Source organism: Coregonus clupeaformis, chromosome 29 (genome assembly GCF_020615455.1).
Source record: "Coregonus clupeaformis isolate EN_2021a chromosome 29, ASM2061545v1, whole genome shotgun sequence".
Classification (NCBI taxonomy): Eukaryota; Metazoa; Chordata; class Actinopteri; order Salmoniformes; family Salmonidae; genus Coregonus; species Coregonus clupeaformis.
This window is the reverse complement of record NC_059220.1, coordinates 11855031-11873272: the sequence shown is the minus strand read 5'-3', so window position 1 is coordinate 11873272 and position 18242 is coordinate 11855031. Positions and strand designations below refer to the sequence as shown.

The following is an 18242-nucleotide window of genomic DNA, read 5'->3' as shown; positions in this document are numbered from 1 at the left end:
CCATTATTACAGAGAATCAGACAATTGGCTACTTATCTTATTCAAGCCTGTCTCAAAATACAACACAGCCCCTTTAAGACAAAAAAAAGCTCTTTACCTGACTTGCTTTTCAAAGAAAGAAATGCTGACATTTTGTGCTCTTGTAGGAAGGAATCACTCCCCCATTGCTGACTACAAATGATCTATAGCTGGGCTAATATCTCACTAACTAGCAAAGGATATGAACAAATGTACAAATGTGCACACGTCACTACATGTAGCTCTCGCTTTGATCTCAAAACAAGCGCATCTACTCATGACCGCTCATGCTGTAAAAACAGTCCAGTTGAAAGTGAATGGCACAGATCCATATATGGCAATGTTCTATGTGGGCTCCCGAGTGGCGCAGTGGTCTAAGGCACTGCATCTCAGTGCTAGAGGCGTCCCTACAGACCTTGGTTCGATTCCAGGCTGTATCACAATCCAGCCGTGATTGGGAGTCCCATAGGGCAGCGCACAATTGTCCCAGCGTCGTCCGGGGTAGGCCGTCATTGTAAATAAGAATTTGTTCTTAACTGACTTGCCTAATTAAATAAATATGGGTCTGATATACCACGGCTGTCAGCCAATCAGCATTCAGGGCTTGAACCACCCAGTTATAATTGCATATAGGCCTACTGAAGCTCTGATTGGTTATGGCGCACCGGTCTGTGTAGAGTATGGGCCTGAGTCGTGCCTGTCAATGTAATAGAATCCTACTCTGATGCGTTCTGCTTACAAAAGAATCTCATGCATAGTTCGTTATGTTGCATTGAAAGTGGCTAATACTACGTTGATTCGATCACAATTCCCACAGTAAAGGGAAACGTTGATGTTAACTAACGGGGAAAACTCTAGAAAGTTGCGTGAAGTTCAATCTTGTGCATCACTGCGCGCGCTGATATTTCTTCTGCATGGCAGTCCCGGGGGAGCTGCATGCCCGCGCTCAGCTTACGAGGGAACCTTGATGACAACCGACTCACAGCTAGCAGGCGGTCTAATATTCTACACCCTGCTTATCTGGCAGGTTTGTCGCATCTGCATTTGTCAGTACGGAAACCCCTTGTGTGTGTGTGTGTCTGTGTCTGTGTGTGTGTTCAGACTCACTAAACCATGCTTTTTCATCTGAGGACTCCCCGCGTTGTACACAGCCGAGAGACGTTGCCTAGCAACCCTGTCCAAACCACCACACTCCTCTTCTTCTTTCAAATATCATGTTTCTATTTTTCTCCATGCGTTGCGAACATACACATTTCTCAGAGCTACATCTAGAGGATTAATAAATAAATACTAGGAATCCTAAACTGAGACAGAGATCGAACCCAGGTCTGTAGTGACACCTCTAGCACTGCGATGCAGTGCCTTAGACTGATGCAGTGCCTTAGACCGCTGCGCCACTCGGGAGGCGTTTATTTCACTTTTGATTATTATCTATTTCACTTGCTTTGGCAATGTAAACATATGTTTCCCATGTCAATAAAGCTCTTAAATTGAAATTGAATTGAATTGAGAGAGAGAGAGAGAGAGATGGGGGGTAGAGAGAGAGAGAGAGAGAGAGAGAGCGAGAGAGAGAGAGAGAGAGAGAGAGTGAGGGAGAGAGAGAGAGAGAGAGAGAGAGAGAGAGAGAGAGAGAGAGAGAGAGAGAGAGAGAGAGGGGGAGAGCGAGAGCGAGAGCGAGAGAGCGAGTGAGTGGATGAGTGAGTGAGTGAGTGAGAGAGAGAGCGGGGGAAAGAGAGAGCACGAGAGAGGGGAGAGAGAGAGAGAGAGAGAGAGAGAGAGAGAGAGAGAGAGAGAGAGAGAGAGAGAGAGAGAGAGAGAGAGAGAGAGAGAGAGAGAGGGAGAGAGAGAGAGAGAGAGCGTGTGAGAGAGAGAGAGAGAGAGAGCGAGAGAAGGAGGTAGAGAGAGAGAGAGAGAGAGAAAGAGAAGAGAGAGAGAGAGGGAGAGTGAGAGCGAGAGCGAGAGAAGGAGGTAGAGAGAGAGAGAGAGAGAGAAAGAGAAGAGAGAGAGAGAGAGAGAGTGAGTGAGTGAGTGAGTGAGTGAGTGAGTGAGTGAGAGAGAGAGAGAGAGAAAGGGAGAGAGAGAGAGAGAGAGAGAGAGAGGGGAGAGAGAGCACAAGAGAGGGGGTGAGATAGAGAGAGAGAGAGAGAGAGAGAGAGGGGGAGAGAGAGAGATTGAGAGAGAGAGAGAGAGAGAGAGAGAGAGTGAGAGAGAGAGAGAGAGAGAGAGAGAGAGGGGGAGAGAGAGGGGGGTACTAGTCGTGATGAAAAATCAGTCAGTGTTTAGAAAACAGTTTCAATTCAGACAATTTTTAAATCTTAAATTGTGCTTCAGATCAAAGCTGTGAGATTTTCCAACTGAACAATTCCATGAACTTGTACTGATACGAATGTCCACAGACTTCCAGTCAGAAAGGGCTGATTCATTTTATTTCAACCAGGGACAAACTGTTTATCTCATGATGTTCTCTCCAACTGTTTGGACATGATCCTTCGCTTGTTGGCTAGTACATGAGACATATTCTACTCTAACCTCTCTGGTATTGAGAACACTTTAAACACTTACTGGAATTGTGCAATTGAAAAAAGTCTAAACAATTCAGTGATACGTTATCATGTATAAATGTCACTATTTATTCAAAGTTTATGAAGTATTACAAGAGAGTTAGTAGTGCTGAGGGAAAAGACACACACACACACACACACACACACACACACACACACACACACACACACACACACACACACACACACACACACACACATACCATCTGCTTTCCTCCACTAAACCTCTGTTTATGAGCCAAGAGTTCTTCACTCTCACCTCCCTCTGAGAATCTCACCCCCACACACAGACCCTTTATTCCCTACTCTCAGCACTAATAGCTACAACACACACACACACCATTTTTTTTTTGTGGCTGATTGTGCAAACTTTGTCATTCAATATGTGGTTCAATAATTTGTGTAATGTGATGCAGTATACCCTGTAATTTGTGGAGAGATGTAGAGATTTGTGTAATGGTTATGTCGTAATAATGTCCTACCCTCTACCCACAACCACCCTACTAATGTAATGGGTCTGAATGATCACCCCTAACCCTGGGTGACTTTGGGTAGAGGACAGGGATAGGCTTGAGGACGGAGATGGGAACTGCATCACAACACATGATGTTGTAGTAATGGTGTGTGTACAGGGTCGGTATGTGTGTGTTGTTTTAATGGTGTGTGTACAGGGTCGGTGTGAGTGTGTGTGTGTTGTTTTAATGGTGTGTCTATGGGGACGGGGATGGGGTGTGAGTGTTGTTATAATGGTGTGTCTATGGGGACGGGGATGGGGTGTGTGTGTGGTTATAATGGTGTGTCTATGGGGACGGGGATGGGGTGTGCGTGTTGTTATAATGGTGTGTCTATGGGGACAGGATGGGGTGTGTTTGTTGTTATAATGGTGTGTCTATGGGGACGGGGTGTGTGTGTTGTTATAATGGTGTGTCTATGGGGACGGGGATGTGGTGTGAGTGTTGTTATAATGGTGTGTCTATGGGGACGGGGATGGGGTGTGTGTGTTGTTATAATGGTGTATCTATGGGGACGGGGATGGGGTGTGTGTGTTATTATAATGGTGTGTCTATGGGGACGGGGATGGGGTGTGAGTGTTGTTATAATGGTGTGTCTATGGGGACAGGGATGGGGTGTGTGTGTTGTTATAATGGTGTGTCTATGGGGATGGGGTGTGTGTGTTGTTATAATGGTGTGTCTATGGGGACGGGAATGGGGTATGTGTGTTGTTATAATGGTGTGTCTATGGGGACGGGGATGGGGTGCGAGTATTGTTATAATGGTGTGTCTATGGGGACGGGGATGGGGTGTGAGTGTTGTTATAATGGTGTGTCTATGGGGACAGGGATGGGGTGTGTGTGTTGTTATAATGGTGTGTCTATGGGGATGGGGTGTGTGTTGTTATAATGTTGTGTCTATGGGGACGGAGATGGGGTGTGAGTGTTGTTATAATGGTGTGTCTATGGGGATGGGGATGGGGTGTGTGTGTTTTTATAATGGTGTGTGTTACTCCTGAGTGGCGCAGTGGTCTAAGGCACTGCATCGCAGTGCTAACTGTGCCACTAGAGATCCTGGTTCGAATCCAGGCTCTGTTGCAGCCGGCCGCGACCGGGAGACTCATGGGCGGCGCACAATTGGCCCAGCGTCGTCCAGGGTAGGGGAGGGAATGGCCGGCAGGGATGTAGCTCAGTTGATAGAGCATGGCGTTTGCAACGGCAGGGTTGTGGGTTTGATTCCCACGGGGGGGGCAGTATACAAAAATATATATATATATGTATTCACTAACTGTAAGTCGCTCTGGATAAGAGCGTCTGCTAAATGACTAAAATGTAAATGTAAATATGTTATAATGGTGTGTCTATGGGGATGGGGTGTGTGTGTTGTTATAATGGTGTGTCTATGGGGACGGGAATGGGGTATGTGTGTTGTTATAATGGTGTGTCTATGGGGACGGGGATGGGGTGTGAGTATTGTTATAATGGTGTGTCTATGGGGACGGGGATGGGGTGTGAGTGTTGTTATAATGGTGTGTCTATGGGGACAGGAATGGGGTGTGTGTGTTGTTATAATGGTGTGTCTATGGGGACGGGGATGGGGTGTGAGTGTTGTTATAATGGTGTGTCTATGGGGACAGGAATGGGGTGTGTGTGTTGTTATAATGGTGTGTCTATGGGGATGGGGTGTGTGTTGTTATAATGGTGTCTCTATGGGGACGGAGATGGGGTGTGAGTGTTGTTATAATGGTGTGTCTATGGGGATGGGGTGTGTGTGTTGTTATAATGGTGTGTCTATGGGGACGGGGATGGGGTGTGAGTGTTGTTATAATGGTGTGTCTATGGGGACGGGGATGGGGTGTGAGTGTTGTTATAATGGTGTGTCTATGGGAACGGGGATGGGGTGTGAGTGTTGTTATAATGGTGTGTCTATGGGGACGGGATGGGGTGTGAGTGTTGTTATAATGGTGTGTCTATGGGGACGGGATGGGGTGTGAGTGTTGTTATAATGGTGTGTCTATGGGGACGGGGATGGGGTGTGAGTGTTGTTATAATGGTGTGTCTATGGGGACGGGATGGGGTGTGAGTGTTGTTATAATGGTGTGTCTATGGGGACGGGGATGGGGTGTGAGTGTTGTTGCTGCTGCTGCTGTCATTCTACAGTTGGCTCAGTGAAAGATGCCCGGGACACATTTAGGAAGAGATGAGCTGCATTTAGAATGCTGCCTGTTTCTCTTTCTAAATCTTTCTGCTTGACTTGATACAGCCAGTAAAATTGTATAAACTACTGTGCAGCTGAGTTCTACAGCCCAATAAGAAAACCCAGATTGTATATGGTCACAAACACACACATGACGTTTATAAACAGCCATAAAAATGTTATAGGCCCAAATCACAGGAGGTTGGTGTCACCTTAATTGGGGAGGACGGGCTCGTGGTAATGGCTGGAGTGGAGTTAGTGGAATGGTATCAAATACATCCAACATATAGTTTGATGCCATTCCATTCGCTCCATTCCAGCCATTATTTTGAGCCGTCCTCCCCTCAGCAGCCTCCACTGGCCCAAATTATGATCTGTCCTTTAACTTCTTATCAAAACATCTTAGTCCAACTATCCCATTCCCTGAAAGTATCCTCCATCCCAAAAGGAGCTTACCTTTTTTAGAAGCCTCACAGAATCCTCACTTGGGACTTCAGAGGACAACTTCTTCCTGTAAAGAAAAATGAGGAAAGAAAACTATATCACCCAGCATGATTTAGTCAGCGAGAACAAAGCTTTAAGACTTGAGTCATTTGTCATTTCCTTCAAAGTTATTTATCAAGCCAGGTGTGTGTGTGTGTGTGTGTGTGTGTGTGTGTGAGTGTGTGTGTGTGTGTGTGTGTGTGTGTGTGTGTGTGTGTGTGTGTGTGTGTGTGTGTGTGTGTGTGTGTGTGTGTGTGTGTGTGTGGCTGTGTGAGTGCGTGCGTGCGAGTGTGTGTGTTAGGTAGGGCTGTGGCAATCATGACATTTTGTCAGTCAGTGATTGTCATACAAATATATGCTGGTCTCACGGTAATTGACCGTTAATTAACATAAACACATTTAGCATCTCCTTGCTTCCACGCATAGCCTATAAGCCACTGATGCGGACCTTTGGAACATCTACATTTAAAAAAAACTAATACATCCATTTAATATAACCTACACCATAACAATAAATCCATTATTTATTTTAGGCAGGTCTAAAGAAGAAAATGTAGCCTATTTCAGAAGAACAGAATAGCATACTCTGAGTTGTCCTTATGTTAGGCCCTGATATGGCTATGCCATATGGCTGTGGGCTACACTAGCTCATTTAGCAGACAAGACTTGCTCATAATTACCGTGCCATTATTTGTATATTATTTTATAGTAAGAAGAACACAATTGAACATAGCTGAATAAAATAGAAAGGATATTTTCTCCAAACGATTTCCGATGGAGTGCGCACATGCGGCTATTCTGTGTTGAGCGGTTAACAAAGAAACAGGTCCTCCTACATGCTGAATTTAGAGTTATTTATGCCACTTTAGTTGTGATACAAATGTTAGGCTATATTTTCAATACATTCTAAGGCTGCATGATGCGACTCTAATGATGATTTGAAAAAATGTGCATGAAAGGCCTGAGCTCTGTTCTGTTTCTTGTGCAGGCTGCACACACTTCATCAGTCTCTCATTCACTATTTGACAAGTACTAATAATAATATTCTCACCCATCAGACTATTCTCAATTTAATCTGGTCTCTCTCTCTCTCTCAATTTAATATGGTACAAAACATTAGGACCAATCTTGATACACACAGGAAAATGTTGAGCATGAAAAACCCAGCAGCGTTGCAGTTCTTGACACAGTCAAACCGGTGCGCCTGGCACCTACTACCATACCCCATTCAAAGGCACTTACATATTTTGTCTTGCCCATTCACCCTCTGAATGGCACACACACAATCCATGTCTCAACTGTCTCAAGGCGGCTTGAAAATCCTTCTTTAACCTTCCTCCTCTTCATCTACACTGATTGAAGTGGATTTAACAGGTGACATCAATAAGGGATCATAGCTTTCACCTGGATTCACCTGGTCAGTCTGTCATGGAAAGAGCAGGTGTGTTCCTAATGTTTTGTAAACTCAGTGTATGTGTGGAATTATTTTTCATTTAGAATGGCCCACAAAAAAAAAACATGTCATCCGTAGCCTGCACTCGAATAGCGAATGGAGGTTACGTGCGGTTAAATTTTTTAATATGCCAGGTAGGCTACACCGGTTGTAAAGCGGATTAATGTGCTCTTCATTTTAAGAATTCAGCAATAAATACAGCAGCATGATAAAGCTGGGATCCTCTTTTTAATAGAACTCGTTTCACTAGGCTCTGTAGGCTATGTGCTCTCCAACTGTGTTCCAGAGGTCCTAGACATATAGGCTACAATTGGAGGTCTATGGGCTAGGCTACATGATGCATGTGGCTATGATTGGGAAAAGTCTAAAAGAAAAGGCAATGCGTTTTTTCTTGCCTTAGACTGCACATGCTGGGCATCATTCACAAGTGACAATATTCTCACCCATCAGACTATTCTCAATGTAATGTTGTCTTTACATATACTAAATAATATATGTGTGAAATTAGTTTTGATTTAGGTCCATTATCATGCACCTGTCGGAACAGGGGCAGGGTAAAAAAAATACATTTCATCCGTATGTACTTAAATAGTGAATGGAGGACGCTTTTCCCGCAGTTCATTTTCATGCCAGCCAGGTAGGCTACCCCGGTTGTAAAGCGAAACAATGTGCTTAATATTAGGAAAGTTGAGAAATAAATATAGTAAGCCTAAAGAAAGCTGATGGGATCCTCCTCTTTTTGATAGAGGCCATCAAAACTCTGTTTTCTCACGCAATTGCATAGCCTATAGAACGCTTGTGCAACATAGTCTTATAGGCTGTCATGATGTCAGAGTGATTAGAGGGACAATAGAATGCTGAGTACCAGGCCATTAGCGAGGCCATTGGCAGTTAGCAAGTTTGGTAGGCTACTAATGACCATCAGTGAGCGGTTTTGGAGAAGCCTAGTTACCGTGACTCAATGGTCACGTGGAATTTGACTGCGGTCATGACTCGTGACTGCCGGTGTGTCGGTAATACGGTCACCGTAACATCCCTTGTGTTAGGACAGGTTGGGCAGCTATGGGACACCAGTGTCAACTCCACTGAGCCGAGTGAGGCTGAGCTAGGTGCCAGCCAGGTAGGGACTGCAGTGGCATCAGCTGTGTGTGTGTGTGTGTGTGCGTCTAGCGTGAATCTGTGTGTGTATTCAGCTCCAGACCCTCCCTGGCTGCACATCCATCCCATAATCCATGGTGACGGCTGAGAGCAGTGACACCCACACACTCCTGCTGCCGTGGCGACAGGGCCAGGCCCAGGATGGATGGAAGCGTCAGATGTAATTGGAGCCCATTAAGAAAGACTCTGTCCCCAATGAATGATGCACACACACACACGCTCAAATGCACACACGCACATACACGTATGCATGCATGAAGAAACACACACACACACAGGCCCACAGGCCCGCAAGCACACACACTATCACACTCACACAGGCCCACCCACACAATCACAGGCAGGCAAACAACGAATGCAACACACACACACACACACACACACACACACACACACACACACACAGCTCGAGCAACCAAGGAATGCAGCAGCAGCCTGCTCTGAAATGACCTTGGCTGGTGGATCTAGTCGCAGAGATTCATTTCAACTTCCATTATCAAGAAAATGGTTCTAAGTTTGCATTTAATGCATAAACCACACCCCTCTAAATGACTTTGCCGATCAATAATTGCACATTTTCTTTTCAACATGGCTTTTTCCCTGAAAAACATGCAAGCTTCCAAAACCAAATTGCGCTCACAATCTTCTGCTATCACAACTCCAATTTCCCCCAGAGCAGCGAGCGCTACCGTATAATTCCGTGCCTTACCTCAAAAAACTAAGTAATCTATAATTCAGGCTCATTGAGGTCCAAGGGAATTGGGTTAGGGAGTCGAGACACACACACACACACACACACACAAACACACACACCCCAAGCACAACAACACAACATGTCAGGTTGAAGGAGAGAGACCAGAGATGTGTCTTTGTTTATTAAAAGAGCCTCATAAGGAACAAATAAAAACAACACACCTCGGCAGCAGATGGCTCAGCAGCAGATGCCATGGCAGCAGATGGCTCAGCAGCAGATGCCATGGCAGCAGTTGGCTCGGCAGCGCTGGTTTCAACATTTCAACAGAGAGCTTTAGCTGGAGGGGAGGGGAGGCAGGAGAAATGTAGCTTTCTCAGAAATCAATCCTAATTATCCTGGCTTCTGAGACCATTACATTTACATTTAAGTCATTTAGCAGACGCTCTTAATGTGTAACAGGCAACCAATCAGACCTCAGGATAGAAAACAGATCACAGGATGCTGCTAGTCACTTTAACTCTACCTACATGTACATATTACCTAAATTACCTAGACTAACCTGTACCCCCGCACATTGACTCTGTACCAGTACCCCCTGTATATAGCCTCGCTACTGTTATTTTACTGCTGCTCTTTAATTATTTGTTATTTCTTTTATTTTTTACTTATCTATTTTTTACTCAACACTTATTTTTCTTAAAACTGCATTGTTGGTTAAGAGCTGTAAGTAAGCATTTCACTGTTGTATTCGGCACATGTGACAAATACAATTTTATTTTATTTTGTTTGCTAAGGGGAGGGCGGCTCATAATAATGGCCGGAACGGAGCAAATGGAATGGCATCAAACACATGGAAACCATGTGTCTAATGTATTTGATACCATTCCACTAATTCCACTCCATTACCACGAGCCCGTTCTCCCCAATTAAGGTGCCACCAACCTCCTGTGAAACAGATAGATAACCAATCTACCCGTGGACTTCCCTGAGAAATGCAACAATCAACGCATCACTTAAATGTATATTCAGGGTAATTAATTGGTTTTATCACTCCCTCTAGATTAGAGGCAGGTACCAAAGAGGTGACACACACGCTAGTTACATCTCTATCCCTCTCTCCATGATTGTAATGATTGGACTGTCAACTATCAAAACTGGTGTTTGTTTACTAGGTTTCCCAGATCAGATTCAGCCTACTCCAGGTCTAAAAACAATCTCATTTCAAAGTGTTTTTTAGTCTAGGAAAAGGTTTACAGACGTAGGATCTTAATTTGGTCCATTTTGTTGCTGAGAATTTTCATGCACAGCAGGAGTTTTAAAACGTTTTCTAATGTTTGTAATTTCCACTTTGAAATGTCAGACTTGATTTGCCCTAACAAAAAATCAACCCCTACAAAAATTTCCTTTAATTATAATCCACACAATAATTCACATTTCCTGTTGCTGCAGGATTATTGTCCTGCTGTAGCAAACTTGCTAAAATTAAGATCCTACATCTGTAGTCTGAGTCTGGGAAATCAGCCCTAGACGTATAGCAGCATAGATAGGCTTCTCCACTAAGGGCATCCCTAGTCTTTTCTCCCAGCCTCTCTATACCCATGTATTTCTAGACAGGCCAATGTTCAGAGATATGCTGCCAGGTCTACCACTCACTAGTCCTCCTGGAGCCACTGTAGACCATTCTATTAGATCTCTAATCCAGATAAAGAAACTAAGCCTTTCAATGTGTGTGTGTGTGTGTGCGTGCGTGCGTGCGTGCGTGCGTGCGTGCGTGCGTGCGTGCGTCGTGTGCGTGCGGGCGCGCGCGTGTGTGTGTGTGCGTGCGTGCGCGTGGCGTGCGTGTGTGTGTGTGTGTGTGCGTGTGTGTGCGTGTGTGTAAGATAACAGGCTATTACAGCTGTGGGCTATTCATTCATTCTCCTACAATTAGGCTATACTGAGGTTAAGTCTGTTTGCTTTATTATACAATACACTATACTCTATTGTACTGTATTGTATAAATCAAATACAGTGGTGTGAAAAAGTGTTTGCCCCCTTCCTGATTTCTTATTTGTTTGCATGTTTGTCACACTTAAATGTTTCAGATCATCAAACAAATTTTAATATTAGTCAAAGATAACACAAGTAAACCCAAAATGCAGTTTTGAAATGAAGGTTGTTATTATTAAGGGAAAACAAAATCCAAACCCACATGGCCCTGTGTGAAAAAGTGATTGCCCCCTACAACCTAATAACTGGTTGGGCCACCCTTAGCAGCAACAACTGCAATCAAGCGTTTGCGATAACTTGCAATGAGTCTTTTACAGCGCTGTGGAGGAATTTTGGCCCACTCATCTTTGCAGAATTGTTGTAATTCAGCCACATTGGAGTGTTTTCGAGCATGAACTGCCTTTTTAAGGTCATGCCACAGCATCTCAATAGGATTCAGGTCAGGACTTTGACTAGGCCACTCCAATGTCTTCATTTTGTTTTTCTTCAGCTATTCAGAGGTGGACTTGCTGGTGTGTTTTGGATCATTGTCCTGCTGCAGAACCCAAGTTCGCTTCAGCTTGAGGTCATGAACAGATGGCCGGACATTCTCCTTCAGGATTTTTTGGTAGACAGCAGAATTCATGGTTCCATTTATCACAGCAAGTCTTCCAGGTCCTGAAGCAGCAAAACAGGCCCAGACCATCACACTACCACCACCATATTTTACTGTTGGTATGATGTTCTTTTTCTGAAATGCGGTGTTACTTTTATGCCAGATGTAATGGGACACACACCTTCCAAAAAGTTCAACTTTGTCTCGTCAGTCCACAGAGTATTTTCCCAAAGGTCTTGGGGATCATCAAGATGTTTTCTGGAAAAAATGAGACAAGCCTTAATGTTATTTTTGCTCAGAAGTGGTTTTCGTCTTGGAACTCTGCCATGCAGGCCATTTTTGCCCAGTCTCTTTCTTATGGTGGAGTCATGAACACTGACCTTAACTGAGGCAAGTGAGGCCTGCAGCTCTTTGGATGTTGTTGTGGGGTCTTTTGTGACCTCTTGGATGAGTCGTCGCTGCACTCTTGGGGTAATTTTGGTTGGCCGGCCACTCCTGGGCAGGTTCACCACTGTTCCATGTTTTCGCCATTTGTGGATAATGGCTCTCACTGTGGTTCACTGGAGTCCCAAAGCTTTAGAAATGGCTTTATAACCTTTTCCAGACTGATGGATCTCAATTACTTTCTTTCTCATTTGTTCCTGAATTTCTTTGGATCTCGGCATGATGTCTAGCTTTTGAGGATCTTTTGGTCAACTTCACTTTGTCAGGCAGGTCCTATTTAAGTGATTCCTTGATTGAGAACAGGTGTGGCAGTAATCAGGCCTGGGTGTGGCTAGAGGAATTGAACTCAGGTGTGATAAACCACAGTTGAGTTGTGTTATAACAGGGGGGACAAACACTTTTTCACACAGGGCCATGTAGGTTTGGATTTTGTTTTCCCTTAATAATAACAACCTTCATTTCAAAACTGCATTTTGTGTTTACTTGTGTTATCTTTGACTAATATTTAAATTTGTTTGATGATCTGAAACATTTAAGTGTGACAAACATGCAAACAAATAAGAAATCAGGAAGGGGGCAAACACTTTTTCACACCACTGTATCCTAGATGGACATGGATTGATTGTGTTGTATTGCAGTCAATAAGGGGCCTATGCTTATCAAGCTACTGTTGTGTGTGAGGCATGTTGCATTACAATGTTCTGTGTGTGTAGGAGAGCCCAACTAAAGTGTACTCCCATATCTGAAGTCATCAAACAGTGTGGTACTACTTTAAAAGTCAAGAAAAGTAGAAAGTAGAAAGTCATACTGAAGTCAGAGCATTGTGACACTGTAGAGCGGTTACCAAATCCTCAGTAACTCTGGGGGGAGAGGCCTGGTGGGATTACCTCTACTCTCATTGGTCATCAGTGACAGGAAATGAGGCCAAAGGTGTGGACATGGATCAGGTGACCCAGCTCCAGAGGCACAGCTGGGATGGTGTGTGTTTGTGTGTGAAATGTATGGGCCAAGTATCATATATGCAGTGTGTTCTATTCTCCCAGCTCAGGACCGTGCCAGTTATGCTGCTCTCTCTAACACACACACACACACACACACACACACACACACACACACACACACACACACACACACACACACACACACACGCACGCACACATCGCACACACTCGCACACACACACACACACACACACACACACACACATACGCACACACACACACACACACACACACACACACACACACATTCGCACACAAATTCGCACACACACACACACACACACACATTCGCACACACACACACACATTTGCACACACACACACACACACACACACACCCCTCTCCTCTCTTTGGAGAGACAGATGGGTGTTTCTGGATGGATGATAGAGGGAGGAGGGGGAGGATAGAGGGAGAGATGGAGGATAGAGGGAGAGGGGAGAATATAGGGAGTGGGGGAGGAGGGATGTATGTTTTAAGCAAAGGTTCCGTATTCCAGTTTGGGGAAGCGATCCCCTGCGGAGTGCGGCTGCCTGTCGATAGATAGCGAGAGAGATAGATTTACTTCTCCAAAAGGAGACGCGCACATTTCAAGACAGGGAGCACGTTGCTCAAAAGAAAGAGGAAGAGCGCCACGGTTCCCAAACACAAAGACAACGCTTCATTACCAGTCAGTCTAACTGACGACATTCTCTGAAAGTTACACTCACACCGCACACTAACTCTCAAAGCCTACTCTTTCACACTCACACACTTTCACTCCCAATCAACACACTCTGTTGTCTTTCTCCCCAACCCTAACCTCAACCAAACCCCAACCCCAACCAGAGCTCTGTGTCCCCTGAGGCCAGGAGGATGAGTACCACCAGAAAGGTGAGTCATCATGAATTTACATACAGTCTGATAATAGACCTGTGGGTCTTCATACAGTCTGATAATAGACCTGTGGGTCTTCATACAGTATGATAATAGACCTGTGGGTCTTCATACAGTATGATAATATACCTGTGGGTCTTCATACAGTATGATAATAGACCTGTGGGTCTTCATACAGTCTGATAATAGACCTGTGGGTCTTCATACAGTCTGATAATAGACCTGTGGGTCTTCATACAGTCTGATAATAGACCTGTGGGTCTTCATACAGTATGATAATAGACCTGTGGGTCTTCATACAGTATGATAATAGACCTGTGGGTCTTCATACAGTATGATAATAGACCTGTGGGTCTTCATACAGTAGGTGTGTCTTCAGAACGTTTGGGATACAACACAGGAAACAGGACACAGGAGTTCTGCTGTAAAGGAAGGCTGCTCAAAAACAGTCTGTCAGGGATTGAGAACATACACACATTATAGATGTTACACACATGCATCTACTAAAGCATGCACACGCACACACACACACACACACACTCACACACACTCACACTGTAATTTACAGCAGCTTCTTTTAGTTAAGAACACACATAGAGGTACATTCATAGTTCATGCACAGAAAGGAAATGTCTAACTTTACTGTCAACTCTAGTCATTTATGTATAATGTATGTAAAGCGATGGCCTAATTTGAATAGGACTTCCAGTCACTTGTAATTCATTGAGATAAAGCGCTCCCTAATTTAAAAACGCCAACACTCGTGGTTTGAGGACAGCTATGCCCTTAGGACTGAATAACATGGAGAGAGATGAGAGAGGAGGATGAGAGATGGGGGAGAGAGAGCTAAGAATACACTAAAAAGGGAACTAGTCCTCTGACGCACGCTGGCCTTTTACTATGGGGATAAGAACTTACTGAACATACACTATATATACAAAAGTATATGGACACCCCTTCAAATTTGTGGATTTGGCTATTTCAGCCACACCTGTTGCTGACAGGTGTATAAAATCGAGCACACAGCCATGCAATCTCCATAGAAAAAAAACATTGGCAGTAGAATGGCCTTACTGAAGAGCTCAGTGACTTTCAACGTAGCACTGTCATAGGATGCCACCTTTCCAACAAGTCAGTTCGTCAAATTTCTGCCCTGCTAGAGCTGCCCCGGTCAACTGTAAGCGCTGTTATTGTGAAGTGGAAACGTCTAGGAGCAACAATGGCTCAGTCGCGAAGTGGTAGGCCACACACACTCACAGAACGGAACCGCAGAGTGCTGAAGCGGGTAGTGCGTAAAAAATATTCAGATCGGTTGCAACACTCACTGCCAAGCGTCGGCTGGAGTGGTGTAAAGCTCGCCGCCATTGGACTCTGGAGCAGTGGAAACGCGGTCTCTGGAGTGATGAATCATGCTTCACCATCTGGGTTTGGTGGATGCCAGGAGAACGCTACCTGCCCGAATGCATAGTGCCAACTGTAAAGTTTGGTGGAGGAGGAATAATGGTCTGGGGCAGTTTTTCATGGTTCAGGCTAGGCCCCTTAGTTCCAGTGAAGGGAAATCTTAACGCTAGAGCATACAATTACATTGTAGATGATTCTGTGCTTTCAACTTTGTGGCAACAGTTCGGGGAAGGCCCTTCCCTGTTTCAGCATGACAATGCCCCCATGCACAAAGCGAGGTCCATACAGAAATGGTTTGTCGAAGATCGGTCTGGAAGACTTGCCCTGACCTCAACCCCATTGAACACTTTTAGGATGAATTGGAACGCCGACTGTGAGCCAGGCCTAATCGCCCAACATCAGTTCCCGACCTCACTAATGTGCTTGTGGCTGAATGGAAGCAAGTCTTCACAGCAATGTTCCTACATCTAGTGGAAAGCCTTCCAAGAAGAGTGGAGGCTGTTATAGCAGCAAAGGAGGAACCAACTCCATATTAATGCCCATTATTTTTGAATGAGATGTTTGACAAGCAGGTGTCCACATATTTTTGGTCATGTAGTTTATATGCTCCCCTAATAATACGCTATAAAGAAACCAGTCCACTGTCATACACTTGCCTGTGTAAGGGAGCAGGAGTTACATATGCTTTCTACACAGTACATCTGAACTCCACAGCTCTGTGATGTTAACTCACTATAGATACAGTAGCGCTACGTTAGCCACAGCAAATAACAGCCAGCTCTCTTTACACTGTAAATCTCAACCCAACAGCCCTGTGATGCCAGCTATAGGCCAGGGCTCTCCAACACTGTTCCTGGAGAGCTAATGTCCTGTATGTGTTCACTCCAACCTTAATCTAGCACACCTGGTTCTAATAATTAGCTAGTTGATAAGCTTAATCAGGTTAGTTAGAGCTGGGGTTGGAGTGAAAACTTACCAGGAGGGTTGCTCTCCAGGAACAGGGTTGATGAACCCTTGCTCTAGGCTATGCCACAGCAACGATCTTCGGTAACACTGTAAAAACAGAACTTCTCAATGTGAAATAGAAAACAAGGCAACAGTAAATATGTCGTCCCCTACGAATGATGCAGCGCCCTATAAGCAATATAGGACCATTATAGCCAATGAGGGCAGGTGCGCATGTTAATAACAGGCACAACTCCGATATCAAGTGTTTTTCCTCAAAGTTGCCAGTATGTTACTAGTCCTATTTATATCACTACACTCCAAACAACCTAAGCACTATGAAACTTCTATTTGATGAAATAAGACACATGTAGAAAATAAGCCATTCCATTTTTGGTAACCAAATTTGACACTGTCTCATTGTCCATTTAAAACCACCCCCTAGAGAAGATCTTTGTGACTCACACATTTCAGTTAATTACTATAGCTCCCGCCTTGGGCCAATCACGGCATCGCTGTACAGAGCTTGATTTGGCCTCCGCAAGCTCCACAATTGCATCACACCCTCTGTACGGAGCCTCCGGACCACATTGCTGGATCAAGCATAAATCACGTTTTATGTCTTGAGAGTAGAAGCTGTTCAGGGTCGTGTTGGTTCCAAACTTGATTCATTGGTACCGCTTGCCATGAGGTAGCAGAGAGAACAGTCTATGACTTGGGTGGCTGTAGTCTTTTACAATTCTTAGGGCCTTCCTCTGGATGGCAGGGAGCTCGGCCCCAGTGATGTACTGGGCCGTATGCACTACCCTCTGTAGTGCCTTTTAGTCGGATGCCAAGCAGTTGCCATACCAAGTGGTGATGCAGCCAGTCAAGACGCTCTCAATGGTGCAGCTGTAAAACATTTTGAGGATCTGAGGGCCCATGCCAAATCTTTTCAGCCTCCTAAGGAAGAAGAGGCGTTGTTGTAATTTGTTCACGACTGTTTTAGTGTGTTTGGACCATGATAGATTCTTAGTGATGTGGACACCGAGGAACTTGAAGCTCTCGACCCGCTCCACTACAGCCCCGTCGATGTGAATGGGGGCATGCTCGGCCCTCCGTTTACTGTAGTCCACGATCAGCTCCTTTGTCTTGCTGACGTTGAGGAAGAGGATATTGTCTTGGCACCACACTGCCAGGTCTCTGACCTCCTCCCTATAGGCTGTCTCATCGTTGTTGGTGATCAGGCCTGCGTGTCGTCAGCAAACCTAATGATGGTGTTGGAGACAAGCATGGACACGCAGTCGTGGGTGAAGAAGGAGTACAGGATGGGGCGAAGCACGCACCCCTGAGGGGCTCCTGTGTTGAGGGTCAGTTTGACGGATGTGTTGTTGCCTACCCTCACCACCTGGGGGCGGTCCGTCATGAAGTCCAGGATCCAGTTACAGAGAGAGGTGTTCAGTCCCAGTCAGCTTAGTGATGAGCTTGGAGGGCACTATGGTGTTTGCATTTGTATTTATTAGGGATCTCCATTAGTTCCTGCCAAGGCAGCAGCTACTCTTCCTGGGTTCCAGCTAAATTAAAGCAGTTATATACAATTTAAAAAAAACATCACATTACATTTCACAACAGATTTCACAACACATTAAGTGTTTTGAACGCTGAGCTATAGTCAATGAACAGCATTCTCATGTAGGTGTTCCTCTTGTCCAGGTGGGCGAGGGCAGTGGAGTGCAATAGAGATTGTGTCATCTGTGGATTTGTCGGGGCGGTATGTGAATTGGAGTGGGTCCAGGGTGTCTGGGACGATGAGATTTAACCCAGCGACTCAATCCAGAGACTCAACCCAGCGACTCAACCCAGAGACTCAACCCAGCGACTCAACCCAGAGACACCCAAATCAGCGACTCAACCCAGAGACTCAACCCTTTCTATCTGTTTCTCCCCCGCTTTATCTGC

General features: G+C 45.0%; 1 protein-coding gene across 2 annotated transcripts in view; it reads right to left on the bottom strand.

Annotated features, from left to right (window-relative positions):
* Window positions 1–18242, bottom strand: part of fut8a (fucosyltransferase 8a (alpha (1,6) fucosyltransferase)) — a 177483-nt gene that overhangs the window by 115777 nt on the left and 43464 nt on the right. For both annotated transcript variants that reach the window (XM_041854713.2, XM_045209108.1), the window contains exon 2: window positions 5724–5778. The gene's annotated coding sequence lies outside the window, so the exon portion shown is untranslated. The remainder of the gene's footprint in view (window positions 1–5723; window positions 5779–18242) is intronic.